The 18,531-nt window shown below is 45.0% G+C and overlaps 1 protein-coding gene and 1 non-coding gene across 7 annotated transcripts in view; one reads left to right on the top strand and one right to left on the bottom strand.

Annotated features, from left to right (window-relative positions):
* Positions 1–18,531, top strand: part of BTBD9 (BTB domain containing 9) — a 483,830-nt gene that overhangs the window by 426,891 nt on the left and 38,408 nt on the right. The gene's annotated exons all lie outside the window — the stretch shown is intronic.
* On the bottom strand, positions 18,040–18,111 carry LOC112440250 (small nucleolar RNA SNORD45). Its single transcript, XR_003028425.1, has one exon. It is a non-coding gene; the product is annotated as a small nucleolar RNA SNORD45 (small nucleolar RNA).

The raw sequence follows: 18,531 nt of genomic DNA, 5'->3' as shown, positions 1-18,531 counted from the left end.
CTTACCGCTGGGGAAGCTTTTGGTCTTCACCTTCAGGGTCTATGGGGCTAGCTTTCTAATGTCTCCTGAACATTTTGCATCTTCCCATTAACTGTGAATTTCACTGCTGGTGACTTCATTCAAGTGAATCTCAGAGCCTCTAGGACACATCATTGGGCAAGATGTGGCAGCTACCTTTGCTGATTTGTTTCTATTCCATTTGTCCATGGCATTGTGGGAAAAGAGATAGATGGCCTTGGTTCCCTAGCTGGAGTGAGGTAGGTAAGAGAACTTCTGACTGAACATTTCTGTCCTTTGAATTTTGGTACAAATGCAAAGGCTGCCTTGAGGGGCACCCACAGAGCGAGCATGCTTTTTCATATCTTCCTGTCCATGGTAAGTGCCCCTTTCATAGGAGAGCTCATTAAGACCTACATTCACCATCTACCAGCAAGAATTCCATCAGAAGTTAGTTACCTTAAACTAAGTGTGACTTTCTGACTCACATTTATGAATCTACCCAGTTAGATTATAGAACTGCAACATCATACTTATTACCTTGAAATTACATTTTTGTTCTGAATGACCAAGCCTTGTAAACAATGTAAGTACTACCTAACACACATATTCTGAAACAAGCTCCACGTTAAGCGTGGGTTTGTAATGGGTGATATTTGGATAGCTCTGATTAAATATGTAAATTATGAAAATTAGAAGTGGAAAAAAAGTTACCTTTGTACTTGAACCAGCTACATATTGATCTTTGACTCAATAATGGATCATTCTCTCTCTTATAGATCTTGGTCTTACACAAGTTTTTTCTTTTGTATTTTTTACTCTTCATGTATGGTTTCCTTACTCTTGTTCAGACCTTTCAGTTGATAGAGCTTCTCCATTGTGTGTATTTTGGATGGTAATCTCTAAAAAGCCTTTGTGTGAGGTTCTTAAGTATTTTTCATCCAACATTGGTTTTACCCCAAGGGTCCTCTTCCCTGAAGCAGTGGCATTGGATTTGGACAGTCCTTTCCTTTCTCATCATAATGAGATGGCCCTTATCCAGAAATACGCTCATGGCCATATCTGAGATTAGGAATTTTGCTCAGGCCAGGCGCTTGCCAACTGAGCCAGGAAAATAGACAAATCCAAGAGGAATGAAAACATAGAAAAAGAGGTCGTGCAGACTGTGAGACTCAAATCTTATTACTGAATTGTCCATACCTCATAAGTTTTTTTTTTTCTTTCGAGACAGAGTCTTGCTCTGTCACCCAGGCTGGAGTGCAGTGGCACAATCTCAGCTCACTGCAACCTTTGCCTCCCAGGCTCAAGTGATCCTCCCACCTCAGCCCCCAAAGTAGCTGGGACTACAGGTGCTTACCACCTCACCTTGCTAATTTTTGTATTTTTAGTAGAAGTGGGTTTTTACCATGTTGCCCAGGCTGGTCTTGAACTCCTGGCCTCAAGCAGTCAGCCTGCTTTGGCCTCCAAAAATTCTGGGATTACAGATGTGAGCCACTGCGCCAGGCCATACCTCATTATTTTAAGGAATTTCTAGTCACTCCAAAAAAACTATAGAAAGAAGTAAACCTAGAACAGGGATTTCTAAAGCAAGATGAGAAATTGGAAAAGTTTAGGGAAGATGTTAAGGCTGGATATAACCAATTTTTCGTTTAAAAAGAAAAAAAAGGAGAATCCAAAAAGGAAGTGAAAGAAAATGTTTGGCAGAAATGGTAAAACTGAGTATGACAGCGTGAGGGCAGAGCTGTGAATGGGTGCAGAATTGAGCAGAGAGGAAGGGGACTGATGTTAAATTCAGAACTCTGGCTGAGTGCAGTGGTTCACACCTATAATCCAGCGCTTCGGATGGCCAAGGTGGGAGGATCACTCGAGGCCAGGAATTCGAATCCAGCCTGGACAACATAGGGAGACCTCATCTCTACAAAAACAATAAATAAAAATTACCCAGACATGGTGGCTCGTGCCTGTAGTCCCACCTACTTGAATACTGAGGTGGGAGGATTGCTTGAGCCCAGGAGTTTGAGGCTGCAGTGAACTATGATTGCTCTGCTGTACTCTAGCCTGGGACACAGAGTGAGATCCTGTCTCTAAAAAAATAAAAATAACTTTAGAATTCCTGCACAGGAAAACCTTTCCATATTTAGAAGGGTGATTATTTAATGCTCTAGTTTCATGGGATTGACTATTAAGATGCTGTTCACTTGTTTGTCGTGATAATCTAAAATCTTCCTCTAGGCCGGGCGTAGTGGCTCATGCCTGTAATCCTAGCACTTTGGGAAGCCAAGGCAGGTGGATCACCTGAGGTCAGGAGTTCAAGACCAGCCTGGCCAACATGGTGAAACCTTGTCTCTACTAAAAATGCAAAAAATTAGCCAGGCGTGGTGGCAGGAACCTGTAATTCCAGCTGCTTGAGAGGCTGAGGCAGGAGAATTGCTTGAACCCGGGAGGTGGAGGTTGCAGTGAGCCAAGATTGCACCATTGCACTCCAGCATGGGCAACAAGAACAAAACTCCATCTTAAAAAAAAAAAAAATAAATAAAATAAAACCTTCCCCTAAACTCAGGTTTGGAACTTCTGGAATAGGATTCCAGAAAGAACATGTGTGGCTACAAACCTCCTTACATGTGTATAACATGTTTAGCTCTAAATATGTTTTGTCTGTTTGTCGGTCTATCTTTACATTTATTTTTTATTTTTGCTAAATAGTTCCCATGCCCTGGCTACCTTTTACCCTTATGTGTAAGAATACAAATGTGAGTATTTTTGTTTTTGAGAGACAGAGATGAGTGTTACATATTCTTCAACTGGAAGCTTTACCATCCCTGGTGCCCTCCCCCCACAATGATATATAATACATCTCATGTTGTCTATTATTAAAATCAAGGTCTGGTGCAGTGGTTCATGCCTGTAATCCTAGCACTTTGGGAGGCCAAGGCGGGCGGATCACGAGGTCAGGAGATCGAGACCATCCTGGCTAACACGGTGAAACCCCGTCTCTACTAAAAATACAAAAATTAGATGGGCATGGTGGCGGGCGCCTGTAGTCCCAGCTACTCGGGAGGCTGAGGCAGGAGAATGGCGTGAATGCGGGAGGCAGAGCTTGCAGTAAGCTGAGATCGCGCCACTGCATTCCAGCCTGGGTGACAGAGCAAGACTCTGTCTCAAAAAAAAAAAAAAAAAAAAAAGAATGAATTATTAAGGCTAATTTAGTCCTTTCTCTCTTCAGCTATATGATTTTTATATTTGAGTAGCTAAGAGCCCTGTGATTTAAGACAAATCTTATATTCCAGTGTCAAACATACCCAATTCATGATAAGTACTTAGACCAGTCTCTTCCTTGGCTGGACTTCAATGAATAATTATTCCAGCTCCTCCCTACCCTGTAGGGATATTTGGAAGATAAATGAGATCATCTTTCTTTATTTTTTAGTTTTTATTTTTTTTCTTTGAGACAGAGTCTCTCTCTGTCAGCAGGCTGGAGTGCAGTGGTGCAATCTCAGCTCACTGCAACCTCCGCCTCCCAGGTTCAAGCGATTCTCCTGCCTCAGCCTCCCAAGTAGCTGGGACTACAGGCATGCACCACCAGGCCTGGCTAATTCCTGTATTTTTAGTAGAGGTGGGGTTTCATCATATTGGCCAGGCTGGTCTTGAACTCCTGACCTTGTGATTCGCCTGCCTCGGCCTCCCAAAGTGCTGGGATTACAGGCGTGAGCCACCGCACCCGGCCTTTTGAGATCATATCTCTTATAGCATTGCTTATTCTTCAGAGGGAAGTCTGTAATATTGTTATTGGGTTGTTATTACTGTTCTTTTCCAAACTATACCCCACATAATGCTTGTGGCATTCACAGTCTAGCTGGGTTTCCCCTGTCAAAATTATTTCAATGCAATGGTTCATTGACGGGCGGCACTCCTCAGGCATCACTGTGACATTTTGTGGGCAGGAATTTAGTGGTACTCTTGGCCCATGTGTCCGTTTATCTGAGATGCTGGGATGTCTCAGACTGAAGGGCAGATGGTGGTGGTGGCTCCCTGGGGGGAGGCTTTTGGACAGGAGGTGGCTGGGTGATTACAGGAAGGCAGGTGCTGATTTACCTTTTTGCCTGTTTATTTTCTTTTGGGAGGCAGTGTTTCGATTTACTGCATTCCTTGGAGGTTTGACATATCAATTAGATGTTATCGACAGTAATAGAGGGGCAGTTGCTGTAGATGTGAAGTTTTTACTGGTAGGCCATGAAATGATACCCCAAGGGACTGTAACAGAGTGGCGAGATAAATATTGTGTTACCTGCACATGGGCAGAGGGACTGATTAATAGGGGAGGATGATTCTGTCTCCTGCACTAAAATGTTATTTATTCATTGGCTGTCAATCAAACCTTCTGTTCTAATTGGCTGAAAGGTTAAATCATCAAGATCTGCTCGTAACCCTGGTTGAGGTAGAAAGAAAAGCAGTGCTAAATCGTAATCAGTGGCCATTTATTTACTGCATTCTTGCATCTGTATGACCTTGGAAAGCCTTTCTCTACCCTCTGGTTACAGTAGCAGCCCCAAGCCTAGACTCACATGCATGGGTGGAGGGAGCTGGAAAGGAGAATATATTTGCCAGGCCTGGTAGTGTCCCAAGAATCTCAAGAAGGCAGTGATGGTGCTTGGTGTGACATTGTCTTCGCATAATTAAACCACTGCTATTCTTTCGGCTGCATTTTTAATGTACGGCTCTTGTGTTGCACAACACTTGTAAAAGGAAGAATTATTTTCGAAAAGACAAATATATTTCCACACTAACAGTTTTATAAAGATGTCAGCAAATAAGTATAGGCATCATTAAATCACATTTTAAAGGCAGCCTTCTCATTGTGATAAATCTGCATTATCAAGTCTCATTTCTAAAATGAATCATACATTGTAAAACTTTATGAGAGTTGAGTAAAAGATCCCTGTTGGCCAGTACAAATGTATATTTTCAAACCATGCAGAAAGGATTCAAGTCCTAGTGAAAACACTGATAGGGTTATACCTGTTTCTTAGAAGCTGTATTTCAAGTACAAGCTACTTTGGGGTGGGATGGAGCTTTTTTCACTGCCAAAGTGAATCAGTAGCTTATTCAAAGAAAGCCAAGAGTAAACTCCCATTCAAAGAACCTTTGTATTCAGTTTGGAGCTGTGAGAACACAGCCTGCTTTGCAGTGGGACTAGTGAACATCAGTATTGCAGACCCACGGTGCTGAGGAAGGTGGGGCCGTGCCCTGAGAGGGCACGCTCACCATCTAGGGCATGTCCCCCAACACCATCACCCACTGCCATGTTCTCAGCCTCATGTTCCCTGTACCCACCTCCATTGCCACCAGCCCAGAGACGCAAAACACATCAGCCCAAGAGGTAGACGCACTTTTTCATTATCTTGATAGTTAACAAATTTACTTCCGTGGTTGGTTAGGTATTTTAAGCACGGAAAGCCACATCAACACATGACTCTGATATACCATATTACCATATTAAATAACATGAAATATTACTGATATACCATATTAAAAATGTATCCTCCAAAGAGGGTCTAATTATCCAGCTCTTTGGAGAGGAAAGATGGCAGAGATAGCCAAATGCCCTCCTTAGTGTTTGAAATGATTTATAATTGTATATGTATTTTAGGTCATCATGTTGCAGAAAAGTATAACAAATGTTTATTGGTGGCTTATATGGCAAAACCAGCCAACAGTATCTGCTTTTTCATCTTTTTAGTGACTGCTGAGTTCATTTTACTGTAAGAACACACACTCATCTTGAGACCATCTGGCTTTATTTATTCTTAGTGAATAACCAAATTCTGCTATTGTGTTGTTTCATAATAGCTCAGGTAAGATGCATGACAACCCAGCATCTAGGTGATATGACGTAATGGAACAGTTTTAAGTCAGAGACTCAGAAAGTTGAAAGTGGAGAAGTGAACCTAGGTGGGTGATTCAGTAAAGAGAGAGTATTTAGTCTAAGAAAGAAAAAGTGAGGCCGGGCATGGTGGCTCACAACTGTAATCCCAGCACTTTGGGAGGCTGAGGTGGGTGGATCATGAGGTCAAGAGATTGAGCCCATCCTGGCCAACATGCTGAAACCCTGTCTCTACTAAAATACAAAAAAAAAAAAAAAAAAATACTAGCTGGGTGTGGTGGCGCACACCTGTAGTTCCAGCTACTCAGGAGGCTGAGGTGGGGGAATCATTTGAACCCAGGAGGCGGAGCTGGCAGTGAGCCAAGCTTGTGCTACTACACTCCAGCCTGGCAACAGAGCAAGACTCGGTCTCAAAAAAAAAAAAAAAAAAAAAAAAAGAAAAGAAAGTGATAGTAATGACTTAATACTATCTGTCCCTCTCCTCATCCTCCTTTTGAAGAAATAGACTGGGCAGCACTTGGGCTGTATTGCTCCTTGCTAGACCCTATACAAAGAGCTAGTCAGTCATCAGTAACTGTCAGTATCACCAAACCTGGTACACAGCCTGGGCGGGTACTCCAAAAAAGTATACTGGAGATGGTCTTTGTAAAAGTCACCCTCATAAATGGATTGTTCTTCCCATATCAGATAAAATGCCATGTAGAACTAGAAATTGTCATTAAATTTTTATGCCTGAGAAATATACAGTCAGTTGATCAGTTGGGATTTGAGAATAAAAAAAATTAAGTCAAGCTGACCAGCATTTCCTTCATGAAGTTGCCCCATCATAGCCTCAGTATGGCTGTCCTTCTTGTGAGCTTCTGTCCGTGCCACACACACATTCAACTTCAGGATTTAGAGGCTAGGCAACTAGTGGTAGACATTCCAGACCAGGAAAGTCAGGGCCTGGACATGGGCCACACCTACTGGAATGGCACAGAATATTTGGGAAGGGATCTAAAGTAGAAATGAGTGAAAGTCAGGATAAGAAATCCCAGGGGACATCTGGCAGGTCCAAGGGGTTGGGTTGTTCAGGACAACAGGTAAATTAGCACAGCATAGAATCTGGCACTTAGGGAGTGTTCCAGGCAAGTGGTAGCAGGTTCAGAAAACAGACTGCAGCACAAAGAGGGTTGGAAAGGTTACAACAGGAACTTAGGCCTTTCAGAAGTTCGGAGGATTGGGTAGAACAGGAATTAGGGCCAAAGTTGTCCGCAATCTGCTTTAGTACAAAGCTAAGAATGGTTTTTACATTTTAAAAATGAATGTGTGACAGAGATCTGTGTGACCTAAAATATTTACTGTCTGGCTCTTTACAGAAAACATTTGTTGCCCCTGGGGGTAGGCATAGACTTGAATATAGAATAATTACTGGAACCAGAGATATGACATACTGGTGAATTATCAGGAACCAGTGAGAGCCAGTTCCTAGGACCCAACTACACAACCAGAACGGGATCCAGAACAAGGCTCATGTGACTGCTGAGCTAGTTCCCATATTCCTCCTTCCTAAGGAGTAGATTGAAGGCAGAGCCCAGGGTAGACTTACCATGTAAGGGAGGGTCAGTTGGTCCCGCAACAGGTAGGACATCCCTCGGGGACAATGGAGCAGCAGCAGGGTAAGGCCTTACCTTCATAGGGATAGTTTACAGCAGCCTCTGCCAGCCTCTGCCTTGTTTGACTTGCGCAGCTCCCTGCAGCATAGGGTTTTCCAGGTGTGACAGCAGAGACTCAAGTGATCAAGTGATTTGCCCAAGGCCATGCGGCCAGTGAAGGGCAAAACCTGGGCCCACGTGTTGGCTGTCTCTCTCAGTTAAAAAAAAAAAAAGAAAATAATAATGTTTAAAAAAACCAAACTGGGCCCAAACCCAGATGTTGTGATTCCTAGTCTGTTAGACATTCTGTTCCATCACAGCCCCTCTCCCACCCTAGTAATCCTGGATTCACAAACCTCTCCGCCTGACCAGGATACCTGTGGAATACTTTTGAGAACTGCATTTGGAACCTTCTTGCCCACGGTATCTCCATGTCAGTCCCTCATCCTCACTGTCACTAAAATTATCTTCCTAAGTCTTCCTTACTTTCTTATTCTTAAAGCCTCCCTTGATTTTTCCACTTTGCCACCTTCTACCTGATGGGGCATAGGCTTGACCACTTTGTTGTAGGACGGGGATTCTTTTTTTTTTTTGAGATGGAGTCTTGCTCTGTCACCCAGGCTGGAGTGCAGTGGCACTATCTCGGCTCACTGCAACCTCTGCCTCCCAGGTTCAAGCGATTCTCCTGCCTCAGCTTCCTGAGTAGCTAGGACTACAGGCACCCGCCACCAGGCCTGGCTAATTTTTTTCTTTTTGTATCCTTAGTAGAGAAAGGGTTTCACCATGTTGGCCAGGATGGTCTTGATCTCCTGACCTCATGATCCACCCACCTCGGCCTCCCAAAGTGCTGGGATTACAGGCATGAGCTACTGCGCCTGGCCCAGAACAGGGATTCTTAAAGTGTGGCTCCCAGGCCATCAGCATCACCTGGGAACACATTAGAAATGCAACTTCTCAGGCCCCACCTCTCCTACCTACTGAATCTGAAACCCCAAGGGTGGACCAACAGTCTGTGTTTAGCATCCCCAACAGGTGATGCTGAACTTCATGTTTGAGAACCTTGGAATAGCGCATCAGAATATGCATCAGAATCACTTGCGGATGCACACCCCTACCCCCACCAATGGGAAGCCCTGGACTAGAGCATCACTGGGGTTGTCCAGAAGGTGGTTGCTATATTCCTCACTGACTATGAAGGTGTTAGTGACAGCTGTAACACAGTTCATTGTATAGTGGTTCTGTTATGAGGACCAGTGAGAATTTCACTACCATGACAAATCCTTCAGATGCTTTTACCAGCTGCCAACCACTGTGGTCCACAGGGAAATAATAGAGTTTAGGAGATGGGACATAAACCTGCCATTATACTTGCAGAAAATCCACTTCTCCAGGGACTCAGACTTGGGAATTCTAACGTCTAAGATCTTAAGAGGGAACCTGTGTTTCCCAAATGCTTCCATTTCTGCAGAAGGCTTGATAGACTTGCTTGGCCACCATAGTCCTAGCCAAGGACTGTGAGGAGTGCTCCACAGATCCTGTACCAGTCTGCTGGTCCACAGGTCTGTCTGCTAATTGGGGCATTTTGACCCAAAGTTGGGAATCATGGTTTTTCTTTCTCATGAAGGTTATAAAATTGAAGATAAGAAAATGAAAATCATAAAAACAAAGATGGATACCCCAAGGGTACAGCCATCACTCAGAGTAGAGGCCCAATCACGTGCTCTGAGTCAACAAACTGTACAATGTCAGAGTTGCATTCTTAATTGAGTGTGTTTCCCCTTTGTGATGTTTTGTTACATCCAGAAGAAATGGCCCCAAAAGAATACTTGTCATCTCTAATTATAGAACAGAGCCGTGCTTCTTCACAAGAAGTGATAGGTGAAAATAGAGATGTCCTCCTCAGAACCCGAAAATTGATATTGAGGGCCTTCCCCCTGGGGCAGTATTTAGGCAAGGGATGGAATGGAACAATGGAAGGATTAGTGGCAGTGGTGTGGGGGGTGCAGGTGGGGAGGGATTGGTCTGATTTTTTTGTTGTTATTGTTAATCTCTGAAGGCTCCACAGTATGGAGTTTCAGATCTAGAGTTCTGCTGACTTGACGGGAAAAAACAGCTGAATGATAAAACAGCTGAAATTTCATCTGTCTCTACATCTCCTGCCCCACACCCCTCCAGGGCTGCCCAGCAGGACACCAGTGTGATTCTGATGGCAGCTGAGCCATCACAAAGTGGGGAGATGAGTAAATCATCTGATAACTTTAGGAAAATCTACTTTATGCTTTCACACACTCCGTTGAACTTTTCAAAAATATTGACTAAATAACTTGCCAGCTGTGATTACCAACAGCTCTATTTGACAATCTTTGACAGAAAGCCAATGGGTATGTGCGACGTCATCCAGCGCTAACAGGGCCTTCATTAGCAGCTCTTGAGGGGATGAGTGCTCTCCTGGCCTGGGAAGAGTGATTCCTGTCCCCTGGTGCTGTTCACTCGCGCGTGGGTAAACTATTTGCTTAGCGAGCCCGGAGGCCGACATTGAAGCTTGCCTGTTCGTCTCCATCACTCTAAGGGCTTTTTATGTTCAGATCTGCAGGAACACAAATAATATTCTTTCTAAGCTGCTCCAAAATACAAGTGATAGAAAATATCATGGAAAAGGTGAATTGCCAGACAGTAAGCCCTCATGACCGAGAGCTTATTCATAAAATGATGACAAATTTATTGCACACGTTCACTGCTGGCTTTCTGAGATTAATAGCTGATCCATCTGATTTTAAAGCCTGACAATAGAATCAGAAAGAGTTACTGGTCAGTTTTTTCACCCATCCCCTTCACCCAGCAACCTTCCTCCTCAAGAAATAATACAGAAAAATCAGCTGATGTAGCTTCAGCAAGTGCCTTATGTTATTTTATTGCAAGAGATTTCCATGTGCCAAGGATAACTTTTAACCTTGTTGAATGCAATTTTTGACTTTTTGGCATCTGCCTTCAACTCTGCTAAACCTTCAGGGCAGGGGACTAGTACGGTGAATAGCTAGGGGTAGACTGAAACACAGTCTGAAAGGAAGCCATATTTTCTTGTGTCTTATGGCTGCTTGTTTACTATGAAGTAGTAAAGAAGTCATTGCTTGATATCTTAGCCCTGATGGCATGAACAAAATTCAAAGCAGGTGTAATGAAATACATGGCATCAAACCTTGGGCACACAGGAAGCCCAGGCTGGCAAAATATGGGTTGGGAATCTCTGGGGTTGCTGGTTTGAGGGGAATTAGGATTCCTCACAAAAAGCACACGACCTCCCTTGCAGCCTCCTCCTCCCTGTTTTCGCTCTTCTGGCCAACTAAAGTGACCTGCAGACTCTCCCTGCCCTGTCACACCTTTAGCCTCTCTCAGTGCCCAGCTGATCCCCCTGCCTGTCTTGGCATCTGGTTTTTGTGTCAAATGATTTAAATTATTTAACTTCATGTATGTACTTAACATATGCCCTTGTCACCTGTCCTGTCTCATTGTCCACCTTCTTTGTGAACTCACAGGGAGCCAGCGGGCTAGGTCAGTCCTTGCTACACTCTGGCACTGGCATAATGCCACATGGCGCCTGGCTGAGGGCGCTGAGATGTGCAGGAAGAAGCAGGGTTGCAGAGAAAGCCCATCCTTGCCTGCATCTAGGCCAGTGTATGGCAGGAATCTGAGGGAGGGGCCAGAGAGTGACTTGGAACCAGCCAGTGGGGAGCGAGGGGCCTTGGAGAGAACATGCACCTTTTATAAGCCTGAGAGAAATCTAGGCCAACACAGACAGACCCGAAAAGTCATCAACACCAGAGAGTGCTAATGGTGACTTTTTTTAAATCAAGAAAATGTTTGAAAAGAGGGAGAAATTATTATTATTTTTGTTTGTTTGTTTGTTTATTTGAGATGGAGTCTCGCTCTGTCACCCAGGCTGGAGTGCAGTGGCGCAATCTCAGCTCACTGCAAGCTCCGCCTCCTGGGTTCATGCCATTTTCCTGCCTCAGCCTCCAGCTCAGTCTCAGCCTGTAGCTGGGACTACAGGCGCCTGCCACCACACCCGGCTAATTTTTTTTGTATTTTTAGTAGAGATGGGGTTTCACCATGTTAGCCAGGAGGGTCTCGATCTCCTCACCTCATGATCCGCCCGCCTCAGCCTCCCAAAGTGCTGGGATTACAGGCGTGAGCCACCACGCCCAGCCATGATTTTTTTTATTTTTTTTAATTCAACTTTTTTATTGACAGAAACTGTCCCAGAAGAAAGATTGTTACATGCCACATACTGCCTCACATTGGCTTGCAGATCATTCACTGTCTTGAATGCAGTGCTTTGTGTTGAATGTGACAGTTAATGCAGATCCCGGAAAGGGCCTTTATGGGGCCTGCCTCAAAGACTTGTCACCTTTTTGTTACAGAACTCATATTCAGAGATTCCAGTGTGTTAAATAGCTCTAGGCTAATCTTGGGCCGCTCTGTGCTAAGGGCAATAGTTTTCATCATAGGAAAACATTTTTTTTTTTACTCCAGAGATTTTTTTAAGCTCTCCCAAGTGCTCCCAACTTCTTGTCTGTTCAGCTGCAAATATCAGGCCCTTAATGGCTGGAGAGGGAGAGTCTATTTTTAAAGTTTTTACTGAATATCTCCCCACTGTCAGGTGCTGAACGAATTTGGCTTGTCGTCAGATCTAAAATACCCACAGGGGTTTAGTGTAACTTTTAGGTATGAAATTGATCAGGTTTGATTCTGAGACCATCTGGTGATCCTTCTGGAAGGCCACTCGCTTGCCTAGCTGTGTGTGAGATCATAGGTCAGGGCTGGGCTTTGTTTTGCATGGGCTTTTGACATTAATTTCCACAAAAGCAGCCTTAAAAAAAAAAAACACCTGAAATTCAGGGGCCAGTTAGTCCTCATTGTATTCTAAATCCCTTTGGTATTTAAAACATTAGGAAATGAAATTGCCAAATTCTTAACATTTGAAAATTGGCTCCTGCCCATGCCTAGTCCTCACATTTCCAGGGTGCTTCTGGGAGGGAATGCGCTGCTGGGGGAGAAGGGGGTGGTATTGGACAGCCACACGGAGCCAGGAGAAGGAGGCCGTCTCCTTGGAGGAGCTCACCTGCCCTCCTCACAGGCTGAAAGGAGCTGCTGACGTCATTAAATCAATCACTTTGTTTAGCATTGTGTTTTCTGGGGGCAGTAAATCCTCTGGGGAACAGCAGACTGAATTTTCTCCCTCCCCTCACCAGCCTCCAGAGATGCCTGCTGGCAAGGGGTGTGGCCGAGCGGCTGGCTCTGCCATTGCCATTTAGTGGAGACCTACACCCTGGTTTTTGTTATTTTTCAGGCAAATTTCAGCAAAATTCCCAAGCCTCTAAGCTAGGTACTGAGAGGTCAAAAGTAGGAACAACCTTCTGAGCAACAGGGAGCAAATCAAAGTTTGTGAAGCCTGTGCAGGGTCATGCCCCATAGTCCTGTGTCACCCCCTCTCAACCCTCCTGTCCCCCAGCGCAGGCTGGCCCAGAGTAGCCCAGCTTGTTCTGTATAGGAATTTCACACACATGAAACCACAGCCCCAGGCAGGCCCCTCAGCACAGACCAGTGTTGCCCAGTGTTGCGTCCACCTCACTCTACCCAGCAGCCATCGCTGAGGAACGGGAGTGATTAGCCCAGAGCCTGCGCCATGGGTGGAGAGCCCCTGCTCAGAAAGAGTTCCAGGCTTTAACATTCTCCTGGCCACCAAGGGAGGGCCACTCCTGTGCCCCTCTTTAACATCACCAAGGACAGGACCCCACAGCCTCTCCTGGGACCACGTTAAATGGTTTCTATAATAATTTTTCTGGTGGGCCAACAGGTTACTACGCAGTTGCCAGAATCAGCAAATTGCTGATTTCCCTTCCCCACATCACCCAGCCATGGGTCAGTCACACGAGAAGGGTCAATTGGTGGACTCAACACAGTGGTGGCAAAATGTTGGTCTAGACACTCTGCCTAGCTCCTGAAATCTGGTCTGAGTGTTTATTTCCAAGAACAGCTAGGAATTTTGGCCTCAAACAAGTGACAGCAAGAGTTTGTTAACTACACAAATATAGCCCCATATTCCTGTTCAACATCAGACAAGGTTGAGCCAGAGTGATTTTTTTTTTTTAAGACGGAATCTTGCTCTGTTGCCCAGGCTGGAGGGCAGTGGCTTAATCTCAGCTCACTGCAACCTCCACCTCCTGGGTTCAAGCGAGTCTCGTGCCTCCGCCTCCTGAGTAGCTAGGATTATAGGCATGCACCACCACACCCCCCTAATTTTTGTATTTTTTAGTAGAGATGGGCCTTCGCCATGTTGGCCAGGCTGGTCTTGAACTCCTGGCTTCAAGTGATCCATCTACCTAGGCCTCCCACAGTGCTGGGATTATAGGTGTGAGCCACTGCACATAGCCTAGAGTGAATTTTTTTTTTTTTTTTTTTTGTGAGACGGAGTCTCGCTCTTTCGCCCAGGCTGGAGTGCAGTGGTGCTATCTCGGCTCACTGCAAGCTCTGCCTCCCAGGTTCACACCATTCTCCTGCCTCAGCCTCCCGAGCAGCTGGGACTGCAGGCGCCCACCACCATGCCCGGCTAATTTTTTGTATTTTTAGTAGAGATGGGGTTTCACCGTGTTAGCCAGGATGGTCTCGATCTCCTGACCTCATGATCCACCCGCCTCGGCCTCCCAAAGTGCTGGGATTACAGGCGTGAGCCACCGTGCCTGGCCTTATGAACCCATTTCTTATTCCTTATTTGTTCAGAATCTTCTCAGAGACTTGAACTTTGCAACATAAAAATCTTTGTACCTAAAGAGCTACAATGGCCAGCTTCTCTAGGAAAACCAACAAAGGCTCTGATCCTTTTGCCCAGAATGGGGAAGGGGAGGGGAGCTGTTAGGCCGAGGAACTCAGATGTGTGTGATCCACTTGATGTTCAGGAGGGACTGGGACGCCTGGTAATGTGTAGCAGTGTGTTCAAGACACACTGTCCCTGAAGAGTCCCAGTTTCTCTCTCATACCTGATGGTCTCTTGGAGAAGGCGGATAATAGACAAGGGTAAAGGTAATTAATTATAAGATCCAAGTGTGACAGAAACCCTATTGGAAAGAACACATCTCTTCAAAAGACTTACTAGACATTTAGAACTGTTTCAACAGAGTTTAAATTTGGGAGCGAAACCATTAAACCTTTAAGAAAGAAATGCCAGACCAAGAGGGTGCTTCATAGACACTAATTTGATTGACTAGGCGTCTCCTGTTTCTGTACTACACAAAAACTCTTGCCCAGATGCAGACACACACACACACACACACACACACAAACACACGCACTCTCCCACCACCACTTGTGTACAAACATGAATACAGAGACAGGAAGAAACACGAATTTCCTTTTTTTCTGCATGATACTCAAAATCATTGCGTTTCTAGTACAGCTACTGCTGCAGGAGAGAGAAAAGCACTTGGCCCCAGAGTCTGTTTATGTGTTTGAGCCGAGAAAGTGATTTTTGTTGCAGGAAGCTCTAAGTGAGACAGAGTCAGAGAATAAGAGAGAGAGAGAGATAATTATCTAAATTATGTTCGTGCTATTATCGAAGACGAATATAGTTAAAATGTAATTAAATATGACGGGCTAGCAGGATGTAAGCCAAGCTTTGGAATGCTAATCATCAATTACTGCATCCCCTTAGGGGAATCAAGGAGGCTGTATGGCAGAGTGGGAGCAAGGTTGGGGCTGGGGTACTGAGTGAGACGTCGAGCATTAAAACACCCCCCTCCCCTGTCTCCCCACGTAGTCATTCAAACCGCCACGGATGCCCCTGGGACACATCTCTTTCTGTAGCTGCCACAGCGTTAGAATATGAGGAGCTGGTAGGAGGGTCCTGCCCCTCTCTTTGAGAGGCAACCCCTCTAAAAGGGAAAATTATGCTATGAGCACAGAAGGTAAAACTCAAGATTGGCTTACGTTAGAGCAGTAGATGCAAGTGCATTTACCAGACGGAAGTCTGAAGTTCCTCCTCTGCCAGAAAGCATCAAATGCTCACCTACCTAGATCAAGGAATCCCAGGAGGGAAGTCAGGCAGGGAGGTGGAAGCGGACTGTAGTCGGGACAGAAGATGCCACATGTCCATTCTAGCAAGCTGCTCCTAACACTCAATCCCCAACCTGGGCAAGGGGCCCGCCTTGGCCATACATTGAAATCACCTGAGGAATTTAAAAAGGACTCAAGCGGGGCCCACCCCCCCAGAGGTTTTGAGCGTTAATTGGTGTGGGCTGTGGTCTGGGAGTTCAAAAGTTTAGCTCCACGGGTGTTTCTGATGTGCAGCCAAGGTTAAGACCCACTGGTCCAGCTATAACCAGACTTCTGCTAACCACAGCCAAGGGAAGGCAGGCAGCAGGAAGTGAGGACTGTAGTTAGTTCTTATGTCCTCAGCTGTACCTGTCTCGAGGCCAAGAACAAAACAGTATAAGGATTTACTTTTCTTAATCCTGAAACATGATTTTTATGTCAGTTCTGGTGCTAAATCCGCAAAGAATTTTGAACCTGGTGAGATTACTGTACAAGAGTCCATTTTAACACCGAGCTCTATCTAAGGCTGGGGTAGACACTCGGCCACCTCCTTAGACCAGATGGGTGATGTGAGGGAGCAAAGCAGGCCAGGGCAGGCGCAGGGAGTAAGAGAGACCACCAAAAGCTCTCCTCATCTCCAGCTGTTGTCAGGCAGGGAAGAGGACTCATGCATGCCAGATCTTCTGGTTTTCAAGAGAAGGGAGGCATCTCTGTTTTGCTGTGAAATTTCCCAATGTTTAAGTGGCAGCTAACTCAACTTTTTAAAAAATACTCAGGAAACCAGCAAGGTATGTCTGTGAGGCTCCCATGTGTGACTTTTGATCTTAGTGAGCCTTTGGCTAGTCAGCATGTGGCCAAAACAATCACTAATTCCCTTAGCTCCTAATGCGGTTTTCTGCTGCCTCAGGTCTGCAGTCAGGTTAGACCAGCTTGGCCCCATTTTTCCTAAGCCTGACACATAGAGGGTCTCAATAAATAGTTGTTGAATGGACAAACAGGGTGAATGGAACGAACCCAGAATTCCCTGTAAGTCTGGGCAGCGAGACAGCTATAAAATCCAGTTAAGCATCCTGCAGAACAAAAGAACATACTCCTGGGGTGCCAGATTAGACAGAGGCCTGTACACTGAGTCTCCACTTTAGACTGGTATCAGAGATCTGGGGCCAAGGAAGCTCTTCAGAAGGGAATAAACAGGATCCGGGCTGATTTTGAGTCTCTGCCACATAGGACACCCTCTCTAGCTCTGCCTTTGGGGACCTAGTGGGGACAGACATGCAGGCCCAGCTTAAGGGCTGTTAAAACACAGTAATTCCCACCTCACCCAGTGTTCTGGAAAATGCTCTCTCTCTCATATCCCCAGTCCATAGATCATCTTTAGATATGATTAAAGAGATGAATGTGGTCCTTGGCCCATCACTACAATGCGCCAGACAATAAGAGCAGCATGCTTGGAGGGACGGCAGGCAGCTGTGGGGTCAGCTCAAGAGGCTCACTCATAAAGAACTGTCAGAGGGATCTTCAGGCAAGTCTCCATGCTCACTCAAGGCCTTTAATACCCGTCACGTCTCAGTGCCACACAACTTGGAGAGGGCACCGCCGTCACTGCCGTAAGCTCAGTTGACAGGGGACAGCTTTTATTATTTCTTCCCTTTTCGAGAATCTGTTCCAAAGGTTCATGCCTGCCTTCCAGCCCTGCTCCCAAAGGCTGTAAATACATATGCTTCCCATGTACCTTTTCCACTCCTTGTCGCCATAGGCTCTGCTCCCTTTCTTAGGCTCTGCTTTTTTTAATTGTAATTAAAAAAAAAAATTATCAAAGTTATACATGGACAGTTTTGAGAGTGAAGTAAAACCACAAGACTTTTAACGAAAAGCAGCAGTCCTCTGCTGCTTCCCTACCCCAAGTCCCATTCTCGGAAAGCAACTGCTTTTCTTTTTCCTCTTTTGAAAAGTAATTTTGAAAAAAACTATATATTCCAAAAAATATATTTAATGTTATTTAAAAATCTAAAACTGTAGACTGAAATGTTTCCCTCCTACCTTTTCCTTCAGAGATAGTTTATGCATAAACAAGTATATATATTCTCCCCATTTACTTTTTTTTTTCCTTCAAGGTCTCAGTGTAATTTTATTTTATTTTTAATGTTTGTTTGTTTGTTTATTTTTGAGACAGGGCTCGCTCTGTCGCCCAGGCTGGAATGCAGCAGTGCAGTCACGGCTCACTGCAGCCTTGATCCCCCAGGCTCAGGTGATCCTCCCACCTCAGCCTTCCAAGTAGTTGAGACTACAGGCATGTGCCACCACACCTACCTAATTTTTTACTTTTTGTAGAGACAGGGTCTCACTATATGCCCCAGGCTGATCTCTTGAACTCCTGGGCTCCAGCAATCCTCCCGCCTTGGTCTCCCAAAGTGCTGGGATTACAGGCATGAACTGCCACACCCAGCTTCAGTGTAATTTTAGAACTCATATCAACTCTGGATTCAGCTAATACATGCCATTACATCATTGACCCCATTTTCTTTTAACACAGATTTTTCTGTACCTTGGAGATCTCTTGCATTTCCTCCCTCTCCCCATCCCCCATCCCCCAGCTCATAGTCCTTCATTATAAGGATAGGGATCTACCATAATGTACTTAACCAGTCCCCAGAGATGAGCATTTAGGTGGCTCTCTTGCTGTTCAAATGATGCGGCAGTGCAATCCCTATTCTTCTTCTTCCCTATGCTGCAAACACATCATAAGTTAAAGTAGTATAAGGGAATTGCTGGCTCTAGGGGTATGTGCATTTAACATTCTGCTAGTTGAGGGTATGTCAACTTGTACTTCCTCTGGCAATATGTCAGAGTGCCTGTGTCACCCTACCTTGTCCAATATAACACATGGTCAGACTTTTAGATTTTGAGGCAAACATATTCATCTCTTTTAGACTT

The sequence above is a fragment of the Pan paniscus genome, chromosome 5 (genome assembly GCF_029289425.2).
Source record: "Pan paniscus chromosome 5, NHGRI_mPanPan1-v2.0_pri, whole genome shotgun sequence".
NCBI lineage: Eukaryota > Metazoa > Chordata > Mammalia > Primates > Hominidae > Pan > Pan paniscus.
The sequence above is the reverse complement of the archived record's forward strand: the minus strand, read 5'-3'. Positions and strand labels throughout refer to the sequence as shown.